The 21770-nt window shown below is 38.3% G+C and overlaps 1 protein-coding gene across 2 annotated transcripts in view; it reads right to left on the reverse strand.

The window, feature by feature from the left end:
* HYCC1 (hyccin PI4KA lipid kinase complex subunit 1) overlaps positions 1–20707 on the reverse strand; it is a 92781-nt gene extending 72074 nt beyond the window's left edge. Inside the window, exon 1 of one of the 2 annotated variants that reach the window (XM_080818414.1) lies at positions 20544–20703. The gene's annotated coding sequence lies outside the window, so the exon portion shown is untranslated. Of the gene's footprint in view, positions 1–20543 lie in introns of both variants that reach the window. The other variant, XM_080818415.1, reaches the window with a different exon arrangement.
* Between the last annotated feature and the right edge of the window lie 1063 nt (positions 20708–21770).

Below are 21770 nucleotides of genomic sequence, written 5' to 3' on the forward strand. Positions count from 1 at the left end.
ACAGTGTTCCTGATCCTGTGTCTTCTCCAGTGTACAATGCACAATTACTGCCAGACTAATCTTCCTAAAACTGTTTTTCTCCAGAAACTTACTAGATACTTTTCCACGTCATTTCTATCAGATCTTCCACCTTAAGTTCCTCTTATAATATGGCCATAATTTACCTATCTAAATTTTACTTATTGCTATTCTCCAAAATACATCATGCCTTTCCAACCTTCATGTCTTTGCCTATTCTTTTCCTCTCTACCATATTTTCCTTTTACTTCTCTGCTTTTTAAAACCTACCCAGGAAAAACTCAGGGCTCATGTTGATGAAGTATACGGGTTGGAAAAGCAGATTGTCAGGAGAGAACTATGGACTGTACTGTGAGTCACAATAGCAAAATATGATTGATTGTTTCAGAGACTGATTAACTGACTGATTTTGGCTTAGAAAATCTTTTACTAGATTTTTATAAGAATTCTGAAGCACCCATTAATACAAGGTATGCATTTCATTACGAATAAAAGTATCACAGGGGCGCCTGGGTGGCTCAGCAGGTTAAAGCCTCTACCTTCGGCTCTGGTCACGATCTCAGGGTTCTGGGATGGAGCCCTACATTGGGCTCTCTGCTCAGCAGGGAGCCTGTTTCCCCCTCTCCCTCTACCAGCCTCTCTGCCTATTTGTGATCTCTCTCTGTCAAATAAATAAATAAAATCTTAAAAAAAAAGAATAAAAGTATCAAAAATTGAATGATTTTACATTTAATATTGGATAGAAAATCTATAAGCGCAATTATTGGCTAAAATAAGATTTTCCAAAATGTTTGTAGCATCTTTAACAAAATATATAGTATATACTAAATGATTCAAGTATTACTTCAGTAAATCAAAGTCCATGAAACTCTAATAACTAAGATACAAATTACAAAATTTGTGTTGACAGATTTTAAGAGATAAGGATAAACATTTCAAATTATAAAACTTACCTCAATACAATTCATTGAACATTCAATATCAATATTCATGATACTGTATAAGCAGTTAGTATGGTGTTAAATAATATTTTTTACATAGTTTACATAGGACCTCAAGTTGGCAAATTTAATATTCAAGCCCTGTCTACAGTCTAGCTCATACAATTTATCCAGACTATAGGCCAGTCAGTGCCAGAGAGGGAACAAAGAAAGGGAACAAAACTAGGTAAAAACAGACTTAGGATGGGAGGTAATGTAGATAAATCATTCAATATTTTTATTTATGCAAAAAGTTAATATTCCTATGTATTCAAATTGCAACATTAATAATTCAATAAGCCATGATTGCCTACTAAGTAGAACGCAAACCATGTCCATTACTTTGTACTAATAGCAAAGAACAGTAAGATATGGTCTATGTCTATAGAAGCCTATAATCCAGATGGCAAAGAAGTGAGGAAGATAGATGAGGGGGAAATTGAATCAAGGTAGCACCTTATTTTTTCCAGGGGAATAATTACAATTGCTAGAATCATGATAAAATCATCAGAAATATACAAAATAAGCAATGTAGAGGCTAAAACAAGGGTTCTGCTTATTATGCAACTAGGGAAAAAAAACTTCAGAATTTCTATTAAAAAAGAAAACAATAAAAAACTATAAACACTTTGGTGGACTATTAATCTCTCATCTCCACTAATATTTTTCTATACTGGAGATTTTTTAAATTGCTAACTGCGTCTTTTCCACATAATTAAAAGAAATGTCATCCTTCTCAATGCTGCTATCCCACTCTTCATAAGAAAGCACTGTCAGACTATTGAGTTATTTCAAACTCTTTTCCATGCATATACTATGTAAGCGACAGTTATGAAAATTCTTTACTCTTAAAAATTACTGAGAATTCCAAACAGCTTTCAACTATGGTGGTTATATTTACTGATATTTATTATATTTGAAATTTTTAGTGACAAAATTTTAAACACTTGTTACTATAAACCCAGTCATGTCAACATAATAATACATTTTTACTAGGGGCACCTGGGTGGCTCAGTGGGTTAAGCTTCTGCCTTTGGCTCAGGTCATGATCTCAGGGTCCTGGGATCGAGCCCCACATCAGGCTCTCTACTCGGCAGGGAGCCTGCTTCCCCCTCTTTGTCTGCCTCTCTGCCTACTTGTGATTTCTCTCTCTCTCTGTCAAATAAATAAATAAATAAATCTTTAAAAAAAATCTTCCATGAGTAAATAATGGGAATAAAAAGCATAGTATAAGGAATACAGTCAGTGATACTATAATAGCAATGTAAGGGACAGATGGTAACTACACTTGCAGTGAACACAGCATAGTGAATAAACTTGTCAAATCACTAAGTTCTATACCTGAAACTAATGTTACGTTGTGTGTCAACTATTCTCAAAAAATAATCATAAATAAATAAATATAATAATTTTCCTGCAAAGTTATTGAGAAGAGTGGTATGTAATAGGATAGTTAATTTGTGTTTTGATTTTTTTCACCCCGTCCCCAAAAAAAGGAATCACTCTCCACCAAGAATTTATCTTTTTACCTTTATTTTTTCCATGTGTGGCAGCCTATAACCACTGTATTTATGGCTTTCAACAAACATACCCTTCTACTATCTACACTTTCATGCAGTTCTCTCCTAGATTGATACTGGGCTTGGCAATGTGATCTGTTTTGGCCAAAGGACTTTAACAAGCATAAGCCAGCAGAGGCTTAGTAAGTGCTTGCACTTGGGGCATGTCCTCTAGAAATACTTCCTCTTAGAAGGTAGCCACCATGCTATAAAAGCTCAGGGATAGACATGAGGCTAAGAAGCCACATGGAGAAAGATCTTGGAAGATGAGAGGCCATCTTGGGGATTTTAGCCTCATGTAAGCTCCCAGATAAATGTAGCTGCACAAGTGATTTCAGCTAGACTGATTTCAGCTATACAGAGGCAGAACTGCGCCTCACTGAACCCAGTCAACCCATAAAATCACAAGAATAATAATCTGTGTCATTTTTAAGTTACTAAGTTTTGGGGTAATTTGTCACACAGCAACAGATAACTAATAGAACATACATAGAGAAATTGGTCTCTTTTGGAAAAAAAAAAAAGTCTGAACATTAAAACTTAAGTTAAATCTAGTAAGTTAGGGGTTATTACCCATTGTCAAATTTTTTTCCAGTCCTTTAAAATGATTGCTTCCAATTTTTGTTATTCAAACAATGCTGTGATAAACTTTCTCATATCTCTGCAAGTACTACTATAGGATAGACTAAGGATGCTGGATCAAAGGTTACTTGTGATTAAAATTTAATTGCCCTCCAAGGGCACCTGGGTGGCTCAGTGGGTTGGGCCTCTGCCTTCAGCTTGGGTCATGATCTCAGGGTCCTGGGATCGAGTCCCGCATCGGGCTCTCTCACAGGCAGGGAGCCTGCTTCCTCCTCTCTCTCTCTCTCTCTCTGCCTGCCTCTCTGCCTACTTGTGATCTCTCTCTGTTGAATAAATAAATAAATTCTTAATTACCCTCCAAAAGTGTTATGTTATATATCACTAAGAATAGATGAAAGTGCTCATTTCCCTACAACCTAAACAATTGTAGACATTATTAATATTCTTAATTATTGCCAATTTTATGGGCCAAAAAAGCCACAGTGCAGACTTCTACTTGCATTTCTTTGAAAATCTTCTCAAATGTTTACTATTTCTATTTCCTCTTCTGTGAATTTCCTACTCATACTTTGCTTATGTTTTCTTTTAAATTTACATGTACGTGAAGAGCTAAAATGGTGGTGGAGTAGGGGACCCTCATTTCTTCTGGTCCCAGGGATTCAGCTAATTATCAAATCATTCTAAACACCTGTGCAATCAATTGGAGATCTGAGAAAAGAATCACTGCAATTCTGCAAATAAAAAAGCAACCACTTTTTGCAAGGTAGGAGGTGCAGAGACATGAATCCAGGGCAATATATTAGAAGATAAACCTTGGGGGTAGGGAGCTTGCATAAGGAGGCTACTAGAAAGTATGAAAAGGAGTGGTGTGCAAAATCGGAACTGTGAGAAGTCTGCTACAGTTGGGGACATCCCTGGCCTAAAGGTGTTCAGGTGGCTAAGCAGGGCAGAATCCCAGGTAGGACAGTGTGGTCTCAGTATCCCCAGGGTGACAAAAAGAATGGAGGTGCCTGACTGAGGCAGAGTTCCCAAGCATCAGAGTGGGAAAGCTGACTGAAAACTGCAAGTCAAGGCACAAGCTTTATGCTCTGTGTTGCCATAAACCACAAACCCTGGCACGGCAGGGCGACTATCGTTGGAGCAGGGCCCCAGCAAAAGGCAGGAGCCTGGCAAGACCCCTTTTCCTCTTCTCTCCACCACACCCACCATTGAATCTACAAATTCAATGCAATCTCTACCAAAATATCATCAACATTTTCACAGAGCTGGAAAATCTTAAATCTTAAAAACTGGCTATGCTGGGTCACAGAAAAGACCCAGCATAGCCAGAGAAATGTTGAAAAAGAAAACCAAAGCTGGTGGCATCACAATTTCAGACTTCAAGCTCTATTGCAGAGCTATAATCATCAAGACAGTATGGTACTGGAACAAAAAACAAACAAACAAACAAACAAAACCAGACACATAGATCAATGGAACAGAATTGAAAAGCCAGAAATGGACCATAAGTTCTATGGTTAACTAATCTTCAACAAAGCAGGAAAGAATACCCAATGGAAAAAAGTCTCTATAACAAATGGTGTTGGGAAAATTGGAAACCCATAAGCAGAAGAATAAAACTGGACCATTCTCTTACACCATACACAAAAATAAACTCAAAATGGATGAAACACTTAAATGTGAGGAGGAATCCATCAAAATCCTAGAGAACGCAGGCAGCAGCAAACTCTGTGACCTCAGCCACAGCAACTTCTTGCTAGCCATGTCTTCAAGGCAAGGGAAACAAAAGCAAAAATAAACTATTGGAACTTCATCGATAAAAGGCTTTTGCCTAGCAAAGGAAACAGTTAATAAAACCAAAAGACAACTGACAGAGTAGGAAAAGATATTTGCAAATGTCTTATCAGATAAAGGGCTAGTATGCAGAATCTATAAAGAACTTATCAAACTCAACACCCAAAGAACAAATAACCCAATCAAGAAATGGGCAAAAGACATGAATAGACATTTCTCCAAAGAAGACATAAAAATGGCCAACAGACACATGAAAAAATGTTCCACATCTCTTGGCATCAGGGAAATGCAAATCAAAACCACAATGAGATACCATCTCACACCCATCAGAATGGCTAAAATTAACAACTCAGGAAACAACAGATGTTGGTGAGGATATGGAGAAAGGGGAACCCTCTTATACTGTTGGGAATGCAAGCTGGTGCAGCCACTCTAGAAAACAGTATGGAGGTTCCTCAAAAGTTAAAAATGGAACAATCTTATAACCCAGCAATTGCACTGCTAGATATTTTTCCAAAGGATACAAACATGGTAATTTGAAGAGACACACGTACCCCAATGTTTATAGCACCAATGTCCACAGCCAAACTATGGAAAGAGCCCAGATGTCTATCAACACATGAATGGATAAAGAAGATGTGGTATACATAGATGATGGAATATTACTTAGCCATCAAAAAGAATGAAAACTTGTCATTTGCAATGATGTGGATGGAACTAGAGGGTATTATGTTAACCAAAATAAGTCAGAGAAAGACAATTATCATATGATTTTACTCATATGTGGAAGTAAGGAAACAAAACAGAGGGTACTTGGGTGGCTCAGTTGGTTAAGCAACTGCCTTAGGCTCAAGTCATGATCCTCGAGTCCCAGGATCGAGTCCACATCGGGCTCCCTGTTCAGCAGATGAACATAGGGGAAGGGAAGGAAAAATAAAGCAAAATAAGATGAAATCGGAGAGGGAGACAAACCATAAGAGACTCTTAACTATGGGAAACAAACTGAGGGTTGGTGGAAGGGAGTTGGGATAGGGGACTGGATAACTGGGTGATGGCCATTAAGAAGGGCACTTGATGTAATGAACACTGGGTGTTATATGCAACTGATGAATCACTAAACTCTACCTCTGAAACTAATAATATACTCTGTGTTAATTAAATTGATTTTAAACAAATAAAAAATAAATGTATAAATTAAATATAGAGCTTATCACAGACTTATCTTTTTCAAATGTTACAAATATTTTCCCAGTTTTGTCATTTCTCTTTTACCTTTGTTTTTGGTATTTTCATTGTATAGAAAGTTATGTATTTTTACATAATCAAGTCTGATAATTATTTCCTTTATTAATAGTGAATTTTGCTTCATAAAAATTTTCTCCAATTTTTTCCTCTAGAGTTATTACTGTTTTATTTTTTATGTGGTAAATCATTAATTCTTCTGGATTTTTTAAATACACACACACACACACACACACAGTGTGAATCTAACCTATTCTCCCCAAATGAATAACCAGTTATGTCAACACCATTTTTTCAACCATTTCCCAGAGGTAAGAATTAATACATTTAATATACATTAAATTGTCATATACTTGGGTCTGTTTCTGGACTCTTTATTTCAATATCTTTTTTATTATTCCTGATCTCTAACACACTATTTTAATTACTATAATTTAAGTGATTTTATTGGCTAGAAATTAAGTGCATAGTATAGTAAAATCCAAATAACAATGACTTAAACAAAAAGTTTATTTCCTTCTCATTAAAAATTAATAGGAAGAGGCTGGCAATCCAGGGCTGGTATGGTAGCAGCTGTCTGTTTTGTTCTACTATCCTAGAAAAATCCTTCCATCCTCAAGGCTACTTCACATTTCAAGATGGCTACCATAGCTATCCTGCTTACATTCCAGGAAAATAGTTAAGGAGGAAAGAGGATGTTCTCCTTTCTTTTAAGGAGTCCTCCTCTCCTGAGCCCCTTTTAACTTACATATATAGTAGTGCTCACTTCGGCAGCACATATACACATATAGCTTGTTGGCCAGAATTTAGTATTGATGGACACACACAGCATTATAGGATGCTAAGCAAAATCATCTTTAGCAGAGTGATGCACAGTTCACTAGTTAATTTAGTTAATCCTATTCTCAAAACTCTGATAACTGCTTCCAAATGATGAAAGAATAAGTGTTCTACTTGTATATATGTTCAAAATTTTTCTCTTTCAGCAAAGTACCTCAAAACAGTATAAAGGAGTTGACTAAACACAGCACTATTTAATATTAGTCCAAAAAACAAACAAGAAATAAATGGGAAAAAAATGCATATCTATCTATATTATGGCTAAAGCATGTGGTGAAAAATGTTGAAAATAACTAAGGCAACTCAGTAGGATTGGTTGATGATCAAAGGATATGACAACTATCAAAGCAATAGGCACCAGCCAAAAGATACACTGCTCTGCCCCTGTTGATTACAACACAGGCAAAGTAATGTTGCTAAGATTATGCAACAAGCAATTAGTTCAAATTAACATTGTATTAAAAAGCATTTTATTCAGTCTTCTTCTTCCAGTTTCTACTTTGAAAAAGCAACCAGGTCTACTGGCAGAGGCTCTAAAACACTTAAGAACACAAATACTCCATAAACACTTTCTCCTTGCCAAACCAAACAAATTCAGCTGAACTAAAGAATCAGCCAGCTGCTTGCCATCGCCTGTACTGTGGGGGGAGATGAAAAAGAGACGAATAGTTATTACTTTCTCCATTGAACCATCCCAATTAGTTTTAAGGTTTTGGCATTGAGCACTGCAAACTGTTCCTTGGGGACAGGTAAATTAAGTGTATTTGGAATTTTGCTACATCCAAGCAGACAAGTCACCCATATTGGTTTGCAAGGGTTGCTGTAACAGAGTACCAGATTGTGGCCTAAACAACAGAAATTTATTTTCTCACATTTCTGGAGGCTAGAAGTCTACGCTCAAGGTGTCAGCAGGGTTGGTTCCTACTGAGAGTCATAAGGAAAGGATCTGCTCCAGCCCTTCCTCCTTGGCTTGTAGCCATCTTCTCCCTGTGTTTTCACATCATCTTCAGTCTGTCCAAGTCCTGTCCCAATTTCCTCTTATAACGACACCAGTAATTGGACTGGGGCCCATCCTGATTACCTCATTTTAGCTTAATTACCTCCATAAAGACCCCATCTCCAATTAGGGTTACATTTTGAGGTCCTGGGCATTAGGGCTTCAACATATAAAAAGGGGGTCAGGAGACATGATTCAGCCCATGATGCAGTTTATTCAGCTGTAATAAACTGGGTTGTAGCAAGTAATCTCACTCTCTTTTCTTGTTCTAGAGGTGTCTAAATATTATCCATTTATTCATAAACTATTGAATGTGTACTATGTCATAGATGCTAGGTTTACAAAGCTGAATATGACATAGGCCCTGGCTTGAAGGATTCATAGTCCACTAGGGGAGACAAGTTAAACCTAAAACATAGCAAGATTGAGTGTTCTTTAATCCCTTATGAAATAAAGCAAGGCAAATCAGGGTATAAGCAAATAAAATAAAAACAACTGTTATGAGGAAATGGGGAGGAATGCAAAAGAAAGCCCAATGTAAACTTTATCTTGCAATCATTTTGCTATCATTTGCCCCTTTTTCTTCTCTCTTTCCCCAAAATTATAGCATACAGAAATACACTTTCCAAAGCACAGCTCTACTTTAATTTCTTTAAAGCTTTTTGCATTCTAAGTGGCAGTTTTCCCTGTTCTAATGTTGGGAACAAAGGAAGAGAGAAATGTTAAGAGAACCAAATTCCAGTTGACTTGTGGGTTGAGTTGATGTCTTAGAGTGAGTCACTGCCCTTTTGTAAACTGGAATGAAACTCTCAACCATTAATAAAGTCTGCCAATAGAGGCTCAGATGTTCAATTCAAAAATGATGGGGGCAAAGGGAGAGTGCAATGAAAAAATGCAAGTAAACACAATTAATGAAGGTAATGTGTAGTAGTTGAGCCATAATAATAAAAGCAACAGATCTTGACAATACTATAAAATTCTGCTTAATTAGTCTCAGTCAGAAACCTAGGGGATCTTATTAAGATAGTTGTTTATCTTGATTTAAAAATTACAGGATGCAAATCTGCAATAAATAGTTCAGTATGATCATGCTGATTCATACTAACTGGGGTAACAGTGAATTTGTTTCAGCAGAGGCTGAATTATACATTTTTAAGTTTTCAATAATATTAAGTTTTATATGAGTTTAACAAAATGTAACTTAGATGTTGCTTTGCAACTGATTATGAAACTAATAGTACAACAAAAATTTCTATCTTGGTTCCTCCCCAAGTACTTGAAAGTACTGTAAGAATGTTTAGAATCCCTAAAGTAGTTTAAGCATTTCTTTTTCAATTACACATTGTTTCTGAAGAAAGGATTTATAACAGAAAACTAAACATCTGTTTGGACCCTTTCACCAATAACCAATTCCCGACTGATGGAATCCAAGTGCCATAAATCACATTATATAACTATGAACTCTGGAGCTTTACAATCTGTTGACATGGGAAGTATCTACCCTGATTACATCAGTGACCAGCTCAACACCATTTCCATGAAGAGGCTGGCCTTCCTGAGGTGCAACCTAAAACCTACACCTGTGTAGCATATTTCTCATAGTGAAAAGAACAAGTTTTACCCTTACTTTTCCTGATGTCACCTTTCTTGGCCAGTTCTTCCTTTCCTCCCAACCTATCATTATTATGGATAAAAAAAGCACTTTATCTTCCCAAAGAAAGGGACTTGTTAAAATTAAATGTTACACATATGGTAGAGAAGCTTACTGAAAGGAATTCTTTTGGGGTGCCTGAGTGACTCAGTTGGTTAAGCGTCTGCCTTTGGCTCAGATCACAATCCCAGGGTCTTTGGTTGGAGCCTCATGTCTGCTCCCTGGTCAGCAGGGAGCCCACTTCTCCCTTTGCCTTTGACCCCCTTCCCTACTTCTTCTCTCACAATCTCTCTCTCTCAAACAGATAAATAAAATCTTTAAAAAAAAAAAAAAAAGGGAGAGGCATCTGGGTGATCTGGGTGGCTCTGCTGGTTAAGTGTCTGCCTTCAGCTCAGGTCATGATCTTGGGGTTCTGGGATCTAGCTCTGCGTGGGGGTCCTTTCTTGGCGAGAAGTCTGCTCCTCCCACTCCCTCTGCCTCTGCCTCTACCTGGTGCTCCCACTGCTTGTGTGCACGCTCTCTCTCTGTCAAATAAATATATGAAATCTTTTTTTTTTAAAGGAATCCTTTTATAAAACATTTTAAATACAAAATGCAGTTAACACAAATTATAGCAACATAGCTAAAATTTCTCTTCCACTTCTTTCTATTTGGAGAATAATCATACCTTATAGTCCTTTTGCACCCTTCCCCTCTAGTGCTTTAACACACCTCAACAAATAGAAAAAGCAACACGGCACAACAAGAAGTCCAAAACACTTGTGCTCACTTTCAGCAAATTACTTAAACTTTCCAATCTCAATCTCTCCACTGTGAAAAGTAGTGATAATGTCTGTATCACAGGAATGTTTTAGGGATTAAAAATAATACAAATAAAGCACACCATAGAGGCTCAATAATCATAGCTCTAATTATTACTAACAAAGGATTTATCAATTGGACAACTGAGAATGCATTTCAGAAGCTTACAGTTCCTAAGAGGGGAGATTGCAGGGCTGTGGATAGGAGGAAGGCTTCATTATATTCTAATGCTTTCCAGCTACTTTCATCCTTATTTATTCTTCAATGATTAACATTTGATTTAGTAGCCTAATCTCTTGCCACTGCCTCCAATTATTTCACCATCAATTTATTCCTTATCCCACTTTACAGTATGTATTTGGTTCTCCTCCATACTTTCCATCACCTTAGAAATGACAAATCTGGGGCACCTGGGTGGCTCAGTGGGTTAAAGCCTCTGCCTTCAGCTTGGGTCATGATCTCAGGGTCCTGGGATCGAGCCCCACATCGGGCTCTCTGCTCAGCAGGGAGCCTGCTTCCCCCTCTCTCTCTGCCTGCCTCTCTGCCTACTTGTGATCTCTGTCTGTCAAAAAAATAAATAAATAAAATCTTAAAAAAAGAAAAAAAGAAATGACAAATCTATTGGGGTTTTTTTTTTCTCAATATTCTTTCTCTTTAACCTTGCCACAAGCATCTTCCTTTCCAAAACTCTAAGAAGACTTCACTGTCCTCAATATTCTGGTTCTATCACCCACGTAACCATTCTGAGTTTCTCTACTTCTTGAACAATACATTTGATGTGCACATTTCTACCTCCCCTACTTAGACACTTCTCTCTCCAACTCATTTCTAGAATATTTCCACCTTCCCTTCCATTCCCTTATCAGGACCCACTTGAAGGTTCATAATATCCCAAAATAGTCTCTCCCTCTTCTACACTACTAAAGTATACACTGCTTGGTGGACTATGTTGCCACTCCATCCACCACAGTAATATCTATGGATTAACAAATCAGCAAGAACATTGAAATTTTAGTTCAAAAGGGAATATATATACCTGGCAAGTTTAAAGAGGTCAGACTGGCAACTTCTCATAGCCCCATGGGCAGAGGTGGGGAGTACATGATGTGTACATGGATCACAATCAATATCCTAAACTAAATGAATCCTTTACATTTGAAAGGGAAAGAAAACCCAGACAAGCTCAGAAAGATTCAAATAGAGTTTATAAGGAGCACTTGGGTGGCTCAATTAAGCATCTGCCTTTGGCTCAGGTCACGACCCCATGGGATCAAGCCCCATGTCCCTTCTCAGCAGGGAGTCTGCTTATCCCCCATCCTCTGCCCTTCCCCATGGTTCACACTCTTTCTCTCTCTCTCTCTCTCAAATAAATTTTTAAAAATCTTTTTTTAAAAAAATAGAGTTCATAACTGCTAGCCCAATTTAAGCACCTTTAGGGCTTACATTATTCTCTCAAATTTCCAAGCCTAAACATCATTCTATAGAAGAGTAAATGTAAATCTTCCAATAGATGAAGCCTCAAATAATCTTCATAGTACAGTTTAAGAACTCATATACAATGTTTTCATTAAGTCAAGTACAAATAACTGAATGCATCGTTATGCATTTGTATGAGAAAGCAACTAATGTTCAACAGTTAATCAAAAGACTCTTTGTTCAGGAAAACACACACCAAACAAATACCACTTAACATTTACTACTAAAGGGTATCCTGATGCAAGCCTCAATAATGACAAAAATATTTAAACTAAAATGGAGACGTACTATTTCCACAATTTCTGGAAATTTTATCTGTGTTGCACTTAACATTCTTTACAAGGTACAAACTAGATTCAGGAATGCAAATTGATCTTGAATCCCCAATAAATTAAAATGTAAATTATATAAAGTACATTATACATTTATCATCCCATTTCCATTCTGGAACCTTCTACCATAACCATACTTGGATGTATTTGTTAGAAAATAGCAGAAGATATGATATCACATAAAACAGACCAGTAAAAATGATGACAAGTTTACCAAAAACTGAAATTAATTGGGCAAAAAGGAAAACAATAAGACACTCAAATAAAATAATTAAGTTTATTTCTCAGTAACTGAGAATAAGGAAAGAATATGGTGAGGAAAAAATTAGGGTACTGACTAAAAACATGAGCTACAGCATCAGATAGGACTTTAGCTTAAACTCTCTACTCCTAACTAGTTGCTGAACTTGAACAAGCATTTTCACCTCTCTGAGTCTCAGTTTCTTTATCTATAGACTAAGGATAATAATATATCTCACAAAGCTGTGCAGAGATTAAATGAAATTAATTATACAAAGTACTTAGAAAGTAGCACATATGAAAGTCTCAAAAATTGTATTCAATCCAAAAGGCCTAGTCATTTTTATAGCTAAATTATTTCAGACCTTAAGGAAGAGATTAGTTGCCAGAGCATACAAAAGATGGAAAGACTCTCTCTCTCTCTCTTTTATTTTTCTATAACTTTTTTATTACATTATGTTAGTCACCATACAGTTCTCTCTCTCTCTTTTAAAGATTTATTATTTATTTGAGAGAGAGAGCATGCATGGAGGGAAGGGATAGAGGGTGAGGGAGAGAATATCTAGTAGACTTCCTGCATAGTGGGAAGCCATATTTGGGGCTCAATCTCATCACCCTGAGATCATGACCTGAGCTGAAATCAAGAGTCAGAAGCTCGGGGCACCTGGGTGGCTCAGTGGGTTAAAGCCTCTGCCTTCGGCTCGGGTCATGGTCTCATAGTCCTGGAATCGAGCCCCGCATCGGGCTCTCTGCTCAGCGGGGAGCCTGCTTCCCACTCTCTCTCTGCCTGCCTCTCTGCCTACATGTCATCTCTCTCTCTCTGTCAAATAAATAAAATCTTAAAAAAAAAAAAAAAAGAGTCAGAAGCTTAACTGACTGAGCCACTCAGGTGCCCCTCCCTTTTTTTATTTTGCAAAGCTAGTACATTCAGAAACCGAAACCTGAAAAAGGTAATGTAAGAGGAATATTAAAGATAATCTTACACAGCAATCAAATCTAGCACTACTCTAAAGAGTTATGCTATTATCAAGTTGTTTTTACAAAGACAACTCTGTCTTTACAAAGACAGCAAATGTTTGGTGAAATCTATTAGGAAGTCCTCCGACATAATTCACCAACCAATAGGTAAAAGAAGAAAAATATATGATCATCTCAATGTATATCAACGAGGGTATGTGATTATTTAGTATCTTTTTCTAGTTAAATCTCAATTCCAAAAAGGAGTTAAAGAAGACTAATTTCTTAACATGCTAAAAAAAAAAAAAAAAAAAAGTTTTCAGAAAGAATACACAACTGTGAGACACCGAAGGCATTCTCATTCAAAGGAGAAATAAGCCAAAGATGCTCACTATTCACTAATAAAATTTAACATTACTCTAGACATTTTTTTTTCATTTTTTTCAAAGATTTTATTTATTTATTTGACAGACAGAGATCACAAGTAGGCAGAGAGGCAGGCAGAGAGAGAGGGAGAAGCAGGCTCCCCACTGAACAGAGAGCCCAATGTGGGACTCGATCCCAGGACCCTGGGATCATGACCTGAGCTGAAGGCAGAGGCTTTAACCCACTGAGCTACCTAGGTGCCCTACTCTAGACATTTAATGTAAAACAAGAAATAAGGATTAAATATTGGCAAGACAAAATTATCATCATTTACAAATGCTATAACTGCTGTATTACAAAATCCAGTAGAAACCTAAGAATTAAGGGGCACCTGGGTGACTCAGTCAGTTGAGCATCCAACTCTTGACTTCAACTCAGGTCATGATCTCAAGGTCCTAGGATTAACTCAGCAGGGAGTCTGCCTCAGATTCACTCCCTCTCCCTCTGCTCCTCATCCCCATACTGGTGTGTGCGCGCGCTCTCTCTCTCTCTCAAATAAATAAATTTAAATCTTTAAAAAAAAACTGTAAGAATTAATAATTTCATAAAATGACCAGTTAGGAAATAATATACATAAATCACCAACTTTTCTATCTTGCATTGGAAAGATGCAATCCTCTTTAAAATACAATGAAAAAGGATTCCATTGGCAAAAGCAAGTTTTAAAAAATAAAAAATTTACTTTAAAAAGAGGCAGAACCACATGAAGAAAACTATAAAACACAGAGTCTTTTAAAAATGACTGGGGGCATCTGGCTGGCTCAGTCAGAATATGAGACTTTTGGTCTCAGACTCGTAAATTCAAGCCCCACGTTGGGGGTAGAGTTTACTTAGTAAAAAAACAAGAAAATAATTTTTTAAAAATGACTTGAAGAAATGATGAAAATATTGTAAAGATATCACATCTACCTCAAAAAACTTAATTTGAAATCCCACTGGGGTTTTCTGAGATCTTAATAAATTGAATTAAAGGTAATTTGAAAAAAGAAATATATGAGAAATGCTAAAAATGTTTTGAGAAAGATAATAGGAATTCACACAACCATACGGTAAGGTACATTAAAAAGTTACAATAAAGTAAGACTGTTTGAAATTACTGGAACAAAAAATAAACAGCCCCAAGAAGTAGAATAGAAAGCCTAGGAAAAAAATTTTATATATATGTATATGTCACTAAGTCTAGGAAAAAATCATATATATATATATGTCACTAATAATTAATGAGATTTAAAAATATAGAAAATACAGTTTTTCATGTCAAAAACTTTTTTAATTCATAGTGCTGAAAATGGAGAAGTTGTTAGCATTCTCAAGCATAACCCAAAAAATGGATATTAAACCTTTCTGGAAAGCAACCTATTACTATTTATTAAAAATAATTAAAATATGCATATCTTTTGATGTCAGAATTTATCCTAAGGAAATAAAGATACAGGCAATGATTAATCTATCAAGCTAACTGCTATACTATTCATTCAAAATTATTGGAAAGAGCTTAAATTTTCAACACCTGAAATAAATGATAGCAAATCCATATTCTTGAATATTAACCATAGATTTAAAATGATGTTTTTCCATAAAAGAATATTTTATTGACTCAGATAAGCATTCATTCAATTAAGTGGAAAAAAGCTAGTAACAAAACAGCATGTACAAAAAACAAAAACAAAAACATAGTATATACACTATGGTTTCTTTTTTTTTAACAAAAAAATGTAAATACCCATTAAAAAGAACTTATAAAGATATTCACTAATGTGTTAATAATTATCTCTGGGTAGAGGCATTATAAATGTTATTATCATGTATGTATTCCTAAGTTTTCCAAATTTCCTACAGTTACTATATCTTATATTAGTAATTAGGAAAACACAGAATGTTTACAAAACTGCTGTCACTACAGTAACAATCGTATCTAAAATCATGCTAACATTGATATTCCCACTCTTAGGCTGCACAAAAATTAGGGATGTCTATTGTCTAGGTCAGATCATACTTTGATACTCTAATCATAGTGAAAGAAATTTCCAGAACTTTAGAAATCAGACAAAAGTTTTTGCTCCACTTTATTTATGATCAAATACAAAGTACAATATTTAGAATTAACCATTCTGCTTTCAGCCCCCTGCCAGAGGTAAAAATCAAAAGGGAGGAATGAGCCCTGGACATCTGAACTGGTAGAGTTCAACTTTTAAATATATCCAAATACTGAGCCAGAAATAATAAAGAGAGAGAGAAAAGAGAAGGGAGAGAGAGAGGGAGGGAGGGAGGAAGGGGCAGGAGGGAGGGAGGGAAGAAAGGGAGTGGGAGGAGGGGAGGGGAAATATAAATATTACCTTTCTCAGGATAGAAAGTATGGGCCTTTGACAACTTCTAATCACAACTCTTCATAGTCTCATGTGGGAGACAGAGCAATGATTTTACCCTCCAATGTATTTAAAAAGCATATATCCAAAGGGCAAGCAAACAGGATTTCTTCTGAGGATAAAGATGATTTTTAAATGTTAAATATTCTCTTTCCTCAGTGCAGATATGCAGCCTAACTCCAACAGGACCAAAACCACTCTGGCAGTACTTGGCTCTCCATAATAAGCAATAGTCAAACTGTTAATTCCATCTGCTCCCCTCCAAAAAAATGACAAAGCCTTACATGGTGATGCCAGGGGTCCCAAGCTCCATTTAAGGAGTTTTCCAGAGCAGCATCCATTTCCACAATATTAAGATGCTCTCTAGTTTTTTTGAGTACTCAAAAAATCAGTCTTGATACTACATGATGACAATGTGGATGCTGATAACAAAGAAATGTGCTATCTTTAACATCATATTCTAATTGCTTCCAAATTGTCTTCCTTTGTTATTTGTCAAAGCTCTGAGTGTCATCCATTTCCATCTCCTTAGGGATTCAGTTCCTGTAAATATCTCATCTTCCCTAAATCTCTTACTTCTCACTTTCTTTATGCATGTAAAGAAACAAACGTAACATTCCTTCAACTTATATCCCTCTTCAGTGGTTTTCAACCTTGCCTGCACGTCACAATTACCCAGGGAACTTTAATATACCTGTGCAACTAGTCTATAGTAACAAAAAGTAGATTAGTGGTTTCCTGAGGATGAGAGGGAGAAATTACAAATGGACACAAGGAAGCTTTTGGAGGGGATAGATATGTTCATTATTTTGATTGTGGTGGTAGTTTTAGAAATGAAAACCTATGTCAAACATTAAATTGCACACTTTAAATATGTGTAGTTTATTACATGCCAATTATATTACAGCAAAGCTGTTGAAATAAATATAATGCTTGGGTTCCACCTCAACCCTAAATTGGAAAGGGCTTTCCCCTGGAAATGAAGATTCTTAAAAGCTCCCCAGATAGGGACGCCTGGGTGTCTCAGCCAGTTAAGCGGCTGCCTTCGGCTCAGGTCATGATCCCAGTACCCTGGGATCGAGTCCCACATCCGGCTCCTTGCTCGGCGGGAAGCCTGCTTCTCCCTCTGCCTCTGCCTGCCACTCTGTCTGCCTGTGCGAGCTCTCTCTCTCTCTCTCTCTAACAAATAAATAAATAAAATCTTAAAAAAAAAAAAAAAAAAAGCTCCCCAGATAATTGTAAATGTGCAGCTAGGAATGAGAACCACTGCTCTATAGCAATCATTCTCCTCCTTCTTCAGCTTTCTTGAAATACCTCATTCAAGTATGTCTATTTTATCATCATCCATTCCTTCTCAATCTTCCCAAGACTGCTTTCTGAACCACTACTCAGTCAAAAACTGTACTTGTTAAAGTCACCTATGGAATCCTGACCAATTCCCTGGTCCCTGGAGTCCTCTCCTTACTTGACACCTCTTTACAGCATTCAAAATTGTTGACCCATTCCCCCTCTATTTGAAATTCTCTCCTTCCTTAGCACCTTTTTTGATGTTCCTCCTACCTTTCTAACTACTACTCTTCTCTTTCACACTATTCCTCTACCCATTTCTGCTTTTTATCAGTCTGTACTCCAGCTGCTGCTTTGATCATATGAAAAGCTTTCTCTGAATCATTTCAATATAACCAAATCAATACAGCTTCAATTCAACCCGCAATCTGCCCTGTAATCCTGATTTCCTTTGTAAATTCCACGCCCATGGATCCAACAGCTAATCGATATCTTGACCTGAATGTTCCACAGCTTCCTCAAATTCAAAAAACTGCAAATAGAACTTAAACCATCTTCCCTCACTTCCAGTTACTAGAACCAAGTAAAATCCTCAGAGTCCTGACTTCTCCTTTCTTTCCAAAGGTGACAAAACCTATCAGATTCTTCCTCACTGTGCCAGGGTAAGAGTCTCAAACAAAAATTCATTAAATGGCTTCTTACTCATTGCCCTCAATCCAATCCCTGTAGCCAACGAAACCATGCCCTGGTCTACCATCCTCACTATTCTCATCTTCCACTGTTTCCTTATCTAACCCCTGCATTCAGGTCATGTTAATGTCAATGTCATTGACAATGACTTCTCCAAACTGCCATAGTTTCTCACGCCTTCTTGCCTTCTTACTTATTCTCCTCTTGGAAAGTTACTGACCTCCTACACTTGGCTAAATTATATTTCAAAACTGCACTGTGTGCTCCTGACTCCCCCTACATCCAAACTGATTTAGCTATCTCCTACTCTGCTCCCTTACTACACTAGGCATATCTCAATTCACATTTATCCCATGGTATTATAACTGTTACTTGATCTGTCTTGTATATCAGAGAGTAAATTTCTTGATGACAAGCATTATGACATTCATTTCTGCCCTAGAACATATTCAGCCTGGGGCAGTGTAAAATAAATATATATTTGACATAATTTCAATTCTTTACAAAACGTAAACTTGATACCCCCAAAATGGTACTGAAACTAACATTTTTCAAAGATTTTAAATATTCATTATAAAATAAATATCATGCAACAGAATCCTGAACAAGACAGTTGACTAAAAGATATGTTTAAACTCCATCAAAACAACACCACTCTAAGAAATGCAACCAAGATTAGATTTCATAAAATAGAAACAACAAAGAAAGTATAGCTGGAATAACATACTGACCTAACCAACACCTTATCCGGGTATCTATATCCAAGTTATATATACTATTAATGTTGATAATTAAGAGGTTTTATAGTCCCTCTATGATAAAAATTATAGTGAATAAAATAAGCCAAATCCAGAATTTTTTAATCTAAATATGTGATGGTTTTCCCCTTAGCCACTTTATTTATTTTTTGAATAAATGACTTTAAAGCTACTGTTGGCCAAGCAGATCTTAAAATTTTTTTTCTTGCGTTTCCCCGCGCTTCAAAAAAAAAAAAAAAAAAAAAAAAGGTGTTTGGGACCAATATTCATCTTGTAAACCTTAAAATGTATTAACCCAAAGAAAAGATGCTTAGAAATTGGAGGGAGGGCCAGCCAGTCCGTGGGTGTTAGGAGAATGTTCTTATGGAAAACAACCCTCCTGGGTCTATCACATTGACTCAAGGTTACACCGATCCTTATGACTCTATGCAGATAAGATTTTAAAAGCTGAAAACCTCAAACTGTCAAGTGTTACATGAACCAAAGATGTGGCATATCGGCTCCCAAAACTACTGTGTGACCCAAAGGACAAATAATTTGTAAAAGGACAGCTTGGTCCTACTGCCTCTCGTAAGGTGTCTGAAATTAGTAGCTGCCTGTGGAACAAACTCCCCCTACCTGAAGAGCGGAGACGCTGCCGGGCGTGTGATAGCGTTTTTACCAGAGACTCGATCCTGTGCAGTATGAAACCACTAGGGCAAAATTCAAATCTTTCAGGAATGCCTGAACTTAGGGGTACAGAGCACAGTTGCGCACGCTGAAGGGCGGATACGCAGTTTTGCTGAAGCGTGCAAACTTGGGGTCTTTTAAAGCAACCATTTTCAGACAAAACCCCGACGATTCCCGAGCACGTTAAAAATCAACCTCGGGAGAGGAATAACTCCTAGACGGGAGCAAGTGCTGAAGAGGGGATCTCCAGTGTAATAACCAAGGAAGGAATCGTAGCTGCTTTCTGAATCTCACCGCCCTGGGAGACACACCAAAGACCCAGGCGAACGCTGCTTTTAAAGATGGGGAGGGGAGGTGTCGACGGTGACCATTTTGGTCACTAGACTAGACGGATAGCGGTAACCTCCCTGAAGTGGGAGAGGCCAGGCCGGAGCATCAGCCGCGGCGGGATGGGGGTGGGCTCCCCCGGCAGAGGGGCGGCTGGTCCGGCCGAGGCGGCTGCACCCTGGGCACGCCCCGAGTCTGGACTGCTTCTTGCCGGGAAAGAGAAAGACCCGAGTCCACGCTTACAAAGCTGCCGCCGCCCAGTCAGCAAACGGGCTGAGCCCAACTTCTGCGCGAGCAGCCGCCGGCCGCAGCCCACTCACTCACCCGACCCCGCTGCTCCGGCTCCTCCGACGTCTCTAGCGCCCAGTGCCTTCTCGCGCCCACCCGCGGCGCCTCGCGAGGGAGCCGTTACCCCCAACGAAGGCGCCGCCCCGGGGACAAAGTCCCGGTCCCCTCCCCGCCGCCGCCTCGCCCCGGCTCCTCCCTGACAAAAAAGTTATCCGTCGCCGGCCGCTCTGGGGGCCCGGCGTGGGTCGCTTGGTCGGACTCACCAGAGCGGCTCCCCGAGCTCCACCTCCAGAATCTCGACTTGTCTGGCTCGCAGCGACAGCGACAGCGGCTGTTCTGCTTTCTCCCGAGTAGCAGCACCACCTGCCCCCCTTCTTCCTAACAGAACGGGTCCCGGCGAGCCATCTTCCCCCTCAGCTCACTGACTGACAAGCCAGCCCCGAGAGCCGCCACTGCCGCCAGCCACTCTGACAGGCACGGCGAGGGACCCGTCTCCAGGCAGCCAACCACCACCGCCCCACTCCAGTTCGGCCTATCGCCGTACCCTGGGGCGGGACCAGAACAACTTCTTCACCAATGAGAATCTCTCTCTGCTAGGCCTGGGGCGGAGCCATAAGGTGGGAGGGAGGGCGACTTAGGTGGGCGTGGTCTGAGCACTGGGCGTGGTCGGGGTGCCAAAGGGAAAATGATTGACGGTAGGATTTGCTGCAAGGTTAGTGAGAGTGATCAACTCGCGTCTCTCAGACCTGAGCCAATCGGATTTATAGCCCTCTCAGAAGAAAATAAGCCTTTCGGAGTGATGTTAACCCTAATCACGGAAGATAAACTAACATAGTTTAATTTCTTGGTCGGGAGGATTTACTTCCCAGTAATTCGAGTCACAAGAATTTATTAAAATCTTATCAAATACCAAGAGGGAAAAAAATGTACTCTTTTGCAAAATGGTCTTTAAAATTCTTCCCACCTTATTATACATTGCTTTTGGCCTTGACCTGAAAAAAGTCAAGCACAATTCCCCAACTTTCTCTCCGTGGGCTGTTTTTCTCCATATTCCCTCCCCACTCTTCTTCCAAACACACACTAAATATTTTGCGTGGCTACCAGAACCTGAGCACATGTGAACCAGCTCCTACATATATGGATCCTCTTTTTGACCTTGTCAACTCCTCCTATCACATCCCTCCCAAGTGCAGTCAGAATTAATTAGAAGAGAAGTGGACTTCAACCTGGAAGACGGGAAGTCATTCTGGGTTTATACTACAAAGAGGAAGGACTTTAAAGCAAGCACCAAATGATCTTTTTAAGCACGCCAAATACACGAATAACAAGCACATAAATAAGAAAATACTTGATATCAAACAGGCATCAAGCAAACAATTTCAGGCAACCATTAGGGCAATCAGCATCTCCTTTCCAAGAGCATAGCCAAATTTATAAGCAAATAATAACAAAATATAGTGATAGGGCAATAGAACTAGGTTTAATGAGCA

This window comes from Martes martes, assembly GCF_963455335.1.
Source record: "Martes martes genome assembly, chromosome: 11".
In the NCBI taxonomy this organism is placed as follows: domain Eukaryota; kingdom Metazoa; phylum Chordata; class Mammalia; order Carnivora; family Mustelidae; genus Martes; species Martes martes.